General features: G+C 31.5%; 1 long non-coding RNA gene across 1 annotated transcript; it reads right to left on the reverse strand.

Annotated features, from left to right (window-relative positions):
- Positions 1 to 2,939: 2,939 nt before the first annotated feature.
- On the reverse strand, positions 2,940 to 4,296 carry LOC129750154 (uncharacterized). The gene is made up of 3 exons (XR_008738312.1): positions 4,172 to 4,296; positions 3,950 to 4,027; positions 2,940 to 3,240 (listed from the first exon to the last, which is right to left on the reverse strand). It is a non-coding gene; the product is annotated as an uncharacterized LOC129750154 (long non-coding RNA).
- Positions 4,297 to 8,358: the final 4,062 nt, after the last annotated feature.

Below are 8,358 nucleotides of genomic sequence, written 5' to 3' on the forward strand. Positions count from 1 at the left end.
TTTTTATTCATCATTTTACCACTATGACGTCTTGAGTAAAGTTGTAGATCATCTAATTATAAGAAACTTTGCTGAGGACGTCAAAGCTCTATCTTTTGAAACAACATTCTTAAAGACATTTTTTGAAAAACTAACCTCAAAATACGAAAAATTCGTTTAACTTATTTCGAAGCGAGTTTGGAGAAAACTTTGTATGAAAGAGTTGTGACAATTGTAAAAGTAAACAACTTCATTGAAAGTGTCAAGTCAGTATTTTGAAGTTTAATGGTACTTTTTGGGAGATTTCTTTTAAAAATGACGTGTTTTCATTGTTCAATATCTCTTAAGGTTGAAAACATACCAAAAACAAAAATATATACATTTAAAAGTGCAATCTTTCAACATTCATGGACATGAAAATTTGTATGCATGAGGTTTTACTACTAAAATAACTTCACTGAAACTTCTTCTTTCAACAAATTAGATGATCTACAACTTTTCTGAAGTCGTCATAGTGGTAAAATGATAAATACAAAAAATAGAAAAATTATCTCACTTATAGGTGAATTGATCAGGAAAAACTTTACACAAAAATATGCGCAATTTGAAATGATGAAACATTGTAGAACATACCATAAAGCTATTTTGACAATTAGGCCTTCAAAAAGCCCATGATCACGTTTTTCGAATTTTAAACCACTGTGCGGGGGTGGAAAACAGAAGAAAATAAACAAAAAAGGCGCTCAAATGTCTAATTGATCTGATTAAACCACCGACCAGTGAGCAGGCACCAAATTTTGTTTGATTAGAATGACCATTCTTAAAACATTTTTTTTTCAGTCGTAGAGAGAGTTTTTCATTGGATAAGTTTAGGTGCAAGTTTCACCAAACTGACCATGCCTAATCAAAACAACAGCTTTGTTGATTTTGTTTGGTTCCGGCACGAATTTTTATCATGAACGATTACAATTTTTTTCAAAAGGTGCTCATTTTCTTGTCGAAAAGTAAAAAAAATGCTGCAGAAAAATTTCTATTTGCCTGACCTGGGTCTCGGGTAATTTTTCAACACCAAAGTTATCAAGTCCCAACCCATTCAAATATACATTTAAATTCAAATGATGATCATATTGTTCAGTTTCAAGCTAGGAAAAATAACTTCCATAAACTTTTCGTTTTGTTCAACTTAAATATTGCTTTTCTTCAATTACTCTTATTTTGAAGTTTTTTTGAATGGTGGAACGTTGCAGCATTCTTCAGCGTGGCTCAGAACAAGTACTCAAAGTCATCAATTTTTTTCTCTCTTGTTTACTAGTTTTCCGTGAAATTTTAATTTAATGATATTTTCGCGAATAATTGTCAGTTTTTTTTTAATTCACGCTGAATTTAAAAAAAACATGAGACAAACTGTCCAAAAAAGTAATTCTTCAATTCAAGTCCTAACACGAACCAAAAACAAAAAAGAAACAGTTTCATCACGTGTGCGAAAGTTATTACGACTTCAGAGGTTGTTGAATGTCGAAACGAGAATCATACCTTACCCTTCAATCAGTAATCAATCGACACTGGATGACATGTGCATGTAAGCGTAATTGTTAAATATGTTTCAACCAAACCAAACAAAAGTAAACTAACTCCCAAAAAACAGTGGCATTTAAAAAAAATGACACCCCAAACACTAATTTAGAATGTAGCGTGTGTGTAACCCCGTCATGGTAGTGAGTTTAGATGCGTATGTAAATGTGGATAAGTTATACCATAGTTAAACAATTGTAATGAGCAACAGAAAAAGACGCAATCCAAGTGAAATTGATCTATTGATAGACACCTCGTGGGGTGGAACTACCGGCAGGGTTTCATTGCAATGTAATGATGGCTGCTGAAACAATAGAAAAAATGAGAAAAATATGTAAAACAAAACTAAACCAAAATAAAAGAAAGAGTGAACTTCCATATGTTAACTGATGAGTTCATGAGATCCTCGAAAGTGTTGAAAATAAAACGCATTATTATCAAATTCGAAGGGTTTATCATTTGATGACAACTTTCTTTCATGTAATGTTAAAGTAGAAAGGAAGGGGGTCTAAGTTAACTGCCTTGTGGTACGATTTCCAATCAAGGTTGCAAAAACCGCAGATAGATATGCAATTTCACAGAATTTTGAGAATCTTTGTCACAGATCACAGATTTTGTTTAATCATAGTTTCACAGAAAAATCTTATACGGTCAAAATTTGGTCAATATCAACTTGGCGTATTTCTTTCAATTTTGCATTTAAAAAACCTGAACACCCCTCATTTTGGTGGGGGGTCGTGGTAATGGACGACGAAACCTACACAGAAAAAAAATCTGAAACCATAACAACACTGAAATAGAAAACCTTTACTACACACTTAAAAAAATCCGTGTATATTTACATGCAAGAGCATGGGTAGAAGGGAATCGGGTATTTACATGTAATGATACAGCTCATTACATGCAATGAAAAAGCTTATCACATGTAATACTACTAGATATGAAGTTAGAAAACATCTGCGTAGCTTTACATGTCAAAGCATGGGTAGAAAAGAATCGCGTATTTACTTGTGATGGCACTGGACAAAACATGTAAGTATACTTGAAATGTATGAGTACATTTTATGCGTTCTCAGAGAAGCACATGTCGAGTTTGTTTATATGAAATTTACATTTTCAGCCTTAATTCACATGCAAATCCAGTTGAAGTCATTTTATTGGAACAGTCTAAGTTGAAATCAATGCAACCGAGATAGATGAGTGCAATAACAACCGTGGAACCGTGGAACCGTGAACAACAGGATTCTGGGAAAACATTCAACTGAGCTTTGTGACGGTGGACTTTCAATAAAAATAGTTCAGGCGCAGCATTTGAGACACCATACAATCTTGAATACGTAGATGGGCGGATTCATCATCGAATAAAAAATTCCATTTGAAAGCAAACATCCAATTTATTTAACGTGGTTTGTTTATTTTGTTTTCCAAACAACATCTAATTGATTTACATGCATTGAAATTAAACATTTAATTTTTATATTAGGTAAATTTTTCAGATTCTCAATAGTCAAATTCATTTTTCGTTGGAGATGTTTTTTTTTCCTTATTTATCAGATAGTTCAGATAAAGGAAGTCTGATTATTCTGTACATAAAATTAAACGTACAACCACCGGTAAAAGAAAAAATCCGTTGAGCCGTGCTTGCTCGCCCGAAACATATGTACATTATGGAGCGAACTCCAACCGAATCTGTAATACATGAAAAATTATCAATAAAACATTTATAAATTGTCTTTAGTTTCAACGTTCATAAATCAAAATTGCTATTATTATTAAGACTTCGTTTATGTATTCAAATATAAATCTTAAACATTTTAAAAAGAAGTGAAAAAATTCTTGAAGCGATGTTTAACACAATTATGAGTGTGTTCGTTGTTTAAGAAGTACTCATATACCTACTATGAAAAAATAATATTTTCGATTTCATTAAAAGAACAAAACTAAAATATTCTATCCTGTTCGGCGTCAATCGCAGAATAATTCTAGTAATTTTATCACTGTCCTGTACTTAAACGTGCATAACAACGTACTCCTTAGAAGTTATATCACATTGCTTTTTGCTTAAGCATTTTTAAAAATTACGGTAGTCCCATCCGGAAGAAAGATTATATTTTGTATTAAATAAACTACCATCGGAAAAAAGATAACTGTATATTATAGACTTAAAGACAATGGTTTACGAAATCAATTACTAACTATAATTTTAATGTATTATCGCTTTTGTACAAATAAAAAACCTCATCAAATATCATTTTTGGGAACGTAATCAATTAAACAAAAACTTCTTCAAATTGCTTGGATAAAATAAAAAAAACTTTTCTCTAATTGTATGACTCCCCACGACCAAAAATGAAATTGATAATCGCAATTTTTCTTCGTTATCGTAGATAATACTTACAATTCACACTCTCCATCACAAATTTCTAGAATAAAGAAACTTGAATGGTCTAACTTTCATTCAACTTCGAATATCAACCTAAAAATTCAAAAGAAATTGATCAGGAAGTAACATAGCACGGAAAATATTATCTTGAAGTGAAACTTCTTGATAGCTTTACATCGATGATTTTTTAGATTATATTATAGAAAGAAAAATGTTTAAACACATCACTTTACGTACTTTAGGATTGAGACCAATACTGGAAATTTGGATATAAATTTGAACTTTAAAATTTATCCACACGATTTTGTTATCAAAATATATCAAAACAATCTCATCGAAACCCGTACACATTCAAGAAGGCGTAATTTTGCATAATAACTGGAAAATTATATTTAAATTGATAACGTGTACCCACTGTACCTTCGCACGAATAAATCAAAGCGTTACAATTGTTCCTGCTTAAACTCGACCTTTTGGAAAACGAATTGCTTAATATACCAAGAACATTTGAGAGCGGCGATTTGATCGTGTTAAGTATGACAAAACCAAGGCGTGTTAAGTAAGGTGGTCTAAGGTTGGCTAAATAATAAAATTTTATGAATGATTGAATTTATGTAAAAAAAAAGTTGGAAAAATGTAGACAAGAGTGAAAAGCGGTGAATGAAGCGAAACGAAGCCGAAATTTTGAAATCTGGCTGCTGGCTGATAAAAAAAAATGCAAATGGACACTGTTGAATTCCTGCGTTATATCAGTACACTGCAAAAAATCCACATATTTGGAATATGTGTTAGCCTTATAGATTTTTGCAATTTGACTCCCATTTGGAAAATACGTGCCAAAACATATAGAATTCAAGATTATAACTTTTATATGAGTCACATAAAAGTTATAATCCCACACATAAATATTATGAGCATTCATTTGCATTGTACTAAAACATCTGCCTACTTTAAGGCGTTTAAATTCTTGCTTACTCAAAGGCAATTTTTAATTTTCGAAATCGTTTTTCGGATGAAAATATAAATTGGTTGTTGCACATTCCTGTAGGAATAAATATTTATTTTGGATTCCGGCATGATAATTCCATATAACAATGAATTTCGTTATTCCTGGTCCGTACATTTGTCTCGCGTTCCTATTTCACTGGAACGGAAACTGGAAGTCGGATCCTCATCAATCTCTAGTTGTTTTTTTTCGGGATTTTTCTAAAAGAAAATATGTGTTACAAAACCTAAATTCGATCAAATGAATTATAAACTCACCTTCTGAATTTGATGTGTAAACGTTTGCCGGTCTAGGTCTCCAAAATCAATGAAGGGCCAACCACCCTGCACTGAGTATAACCGGTGCCCAGAGGCAAGTCAATAGCTGGAACCCGGATGCGAATGGTATCGAACGAGGACCATTTCCGGACGACCAATTTCTGTGACGAACGAATTTCAGCATCTCAGTCAGAGTTTTCTGCGGGGAAGAAAAGAATGGATAAATGAAGATTCACTGCTGTAATTTTTATAAACTATTACTCACCTAATAAGTTGACAGTACTCCAACTTTTTCTCCAGGTCGACCATTTTGAAAACATGAGAATTTTTTTCAAAGACTAAAATCATATAACTTATGTGTCAATATCATATAAATTTCATATTTCGAACATAAATTTTATGTGTGACATATGATAATCATATGAATCATATAAAATCTAAGCGTAGAACAATTTTGAAGACGTATGTGTGGGGAAATATACATCCTAAGTGTGGATTTTTTGCAGTGTAGTTGTGTATGTGTGTTGTGTTGTGCATGAATTGTGTCGTCAATGATTCTGTTCTCGGTGTTTTCTTTACATCAGTTTCGATACACTACCCGTTTCAAATGTTGTGCGATGTTTTTGCCAGCTTCCAAAACTTTTTTCAAATGGCTGAACGTGCCAATTAACACTTGAGACCACCTAACTTAACTCACCTTGGACAGAACCGGAGATCCAGTATGTTTAAAATACTAGGTATGGTGTTCTGTGACCTGTGTATGTATTAAATGAAGGCCACAAAACTTGGTGTGAAATGTAAAAATAGATAAGTATGTTCAATAAATGTGTCAGATTATAAACCCGTAGAAAATCATTTTTATATGTACAAATTTACGAAGATTGTCTCTGTAATTAAAAATTTCATTCAAACCTTTTTGATAATTTATTTTCATATTCTTCCATTCTATACATATAAAAGTAACAGATCGATCTACATGTTATGTATCTATATATTTTTGTTTACTTTGTTTATCAAATCAACAGTGATTCATTTGATTCGTAAATATTTTAGTTCAATTATGTGTAGAATTTTCTTTTATTTGTCCTAGAAATAAAAAAGAAAATACGTTTTTGACCGTCTGAAATGCTTTGTATTTAAAAAAAATTAGAACTAATTAACTGTTCAAGGTAAGGTCGATTTTTCTAAAAACTTATCAATGAAAATTATAATAAGATATTTTTGAACTCTGGTTTCAGTGGTTTCTATTCCTACTTCACCTATTTAAGTAAATTTAAGGATTATTGAGAAGCATCAATACTACGGAAGAGATGTAAAAAAAAGGAAGATAGTGGTTGCAAAGGTAATTGTTTAAAATAACTAAAAAATTTCATATATTTGCTAGATCACGGTTATGGTTGATTTGACGATTACAAAACAATAATGTAATGAAGAAGATTGTTAAATTTCATCTCGAGGTTCTTGAAAACGAAACAATTTTTATTATAATTGAGAAGTCTAATTTAAATCAGTGGCTTCCAAATATTTTTCACACACCAACTTCTAAATTTACCACCCTTTTGGAAACAAATTTGTTTTGAAATACATGAACAAAAGCTCATCTGGGGGCGGTAGTTATCACTTTGATAATCACTGATTTAAATGAATTAATATGTACTAAAAATTTGTCAGGAGATTTCAAATTCAACTTTGAATTAGAAATGGATTTAAAAAAACTTTTTTAACTTATTTCGCATTGAACTGCAGGTTCTGGTAGACTATGTTTTTTATAGATCAGGAATTTTTTTTCACTGGGCAATCGAAGAATTAGTATATTTTGGAAATAAAACCCTGGATACAAATGTCTAAGTTTTACAAAAAAGTATCTTACCCTTCTTTACTGCTATCCAAACAAAATGGTGCTACACTTCGGTGTTCTGTTTTCACATTTAAAAACTGTTCATTTTTGAAATATTCTTTGGAGAATTCACAGCAAAATGTTGCTGATAATCACTAATCCCCCACCTAATTGAATCGTATATTTTATGTACAGAAACCTCTTCTTCGATGTGAAGTTAAACGAACCGTCGATTTTTTTTTGTGAACAGAAGCCTCCGGATGAGTTATTGAATTTCAAATCGATTTCTAAAATATTTTCTCACAACAGATACCAGTACCCACAATTCAAATAAACAACTTCAAATTGAGCAAGAATTCCACTTTCGAACACCCTTCTTAGTTTTAATTCACAGAGTAAAACAAAACTGTAACATGATTGATAACAAATGGCTGACTTTGTCTAATTGAAGCTTTTAATGGTTTGACATGTAATTTTTTATGTGATGGCGTGTATATCAGCTAACATGTAATGAAATATCAAATAAATTTTAGTTTAATGTAATCATACTTGCCTACGCATGCGTCTAGTGTTGGTCAAGAAAATTTACATGGTTTTGCTAGAATTGCTCGTAAGATGCACACAAAATGTAAACTCACATGTGAAGTATTATTAATTTTCCTCAACGGTGTAGATTTACAATACACAATGAAATAAAATGTAAACGGAGGTTTACATGAAACAAGTTTTATAATTACATGAAAACACCCGATTCCTTTCTACCCATGTTCTGACATGTGAGGTTACATGGATTGTCGAAACTGGAAATATTTGTTTATGTTTTTTACATGGCTTTGCCAGCGATTTTCATTTTCGGGTTCAAAAATGCAAAATTCCGTGCAGCGTAACATTACATTTTTTTTCTGTGTATTACATGACATGGAACGCGATTTATTAATGTAAATTTACAAAATAAAAATAATTGAATCCTTAACAGCACTGAATTCGTATGACACAAACATTACTTGACATGGAACGCGATTATTTGATGTAAATTTACATCACATATGATGTAAATAAAAAGAAGCATCATATATGACGGAATTTTCAGTGCGAATTTAACATTACATGTCTTAAATATTTTACATGTCTTTCATATTTACACGACTGTTGAAGTTGACAGACGTGTAACATTCAACTCGCACTGAAAATTCCATCATATGTGATGCTTCTTTTTCGTTACATCATATGTGATGTAATTTTATAACATTTTTCTGGTCACACAAAATTCTTAACAGCACTGAAATAGAAATTTCTTAAAATTACACGACATGGAAAGTTATAG

This window comes from Uranotaenia lowii, chromosome 2 (genome assembly GCF_029784155.1).
Source record: "Uranotaenia lowii strain MFRU-FL chromosome 2, ASM2978415v1, whole genome shotgun sequence".
Taxonomy (NCBI): Eukaryota; Metazoa; Arthropoda; class Insecta; order Diptera; family Culicidae; genus Uranotaenia; species Uranotaenia lowii.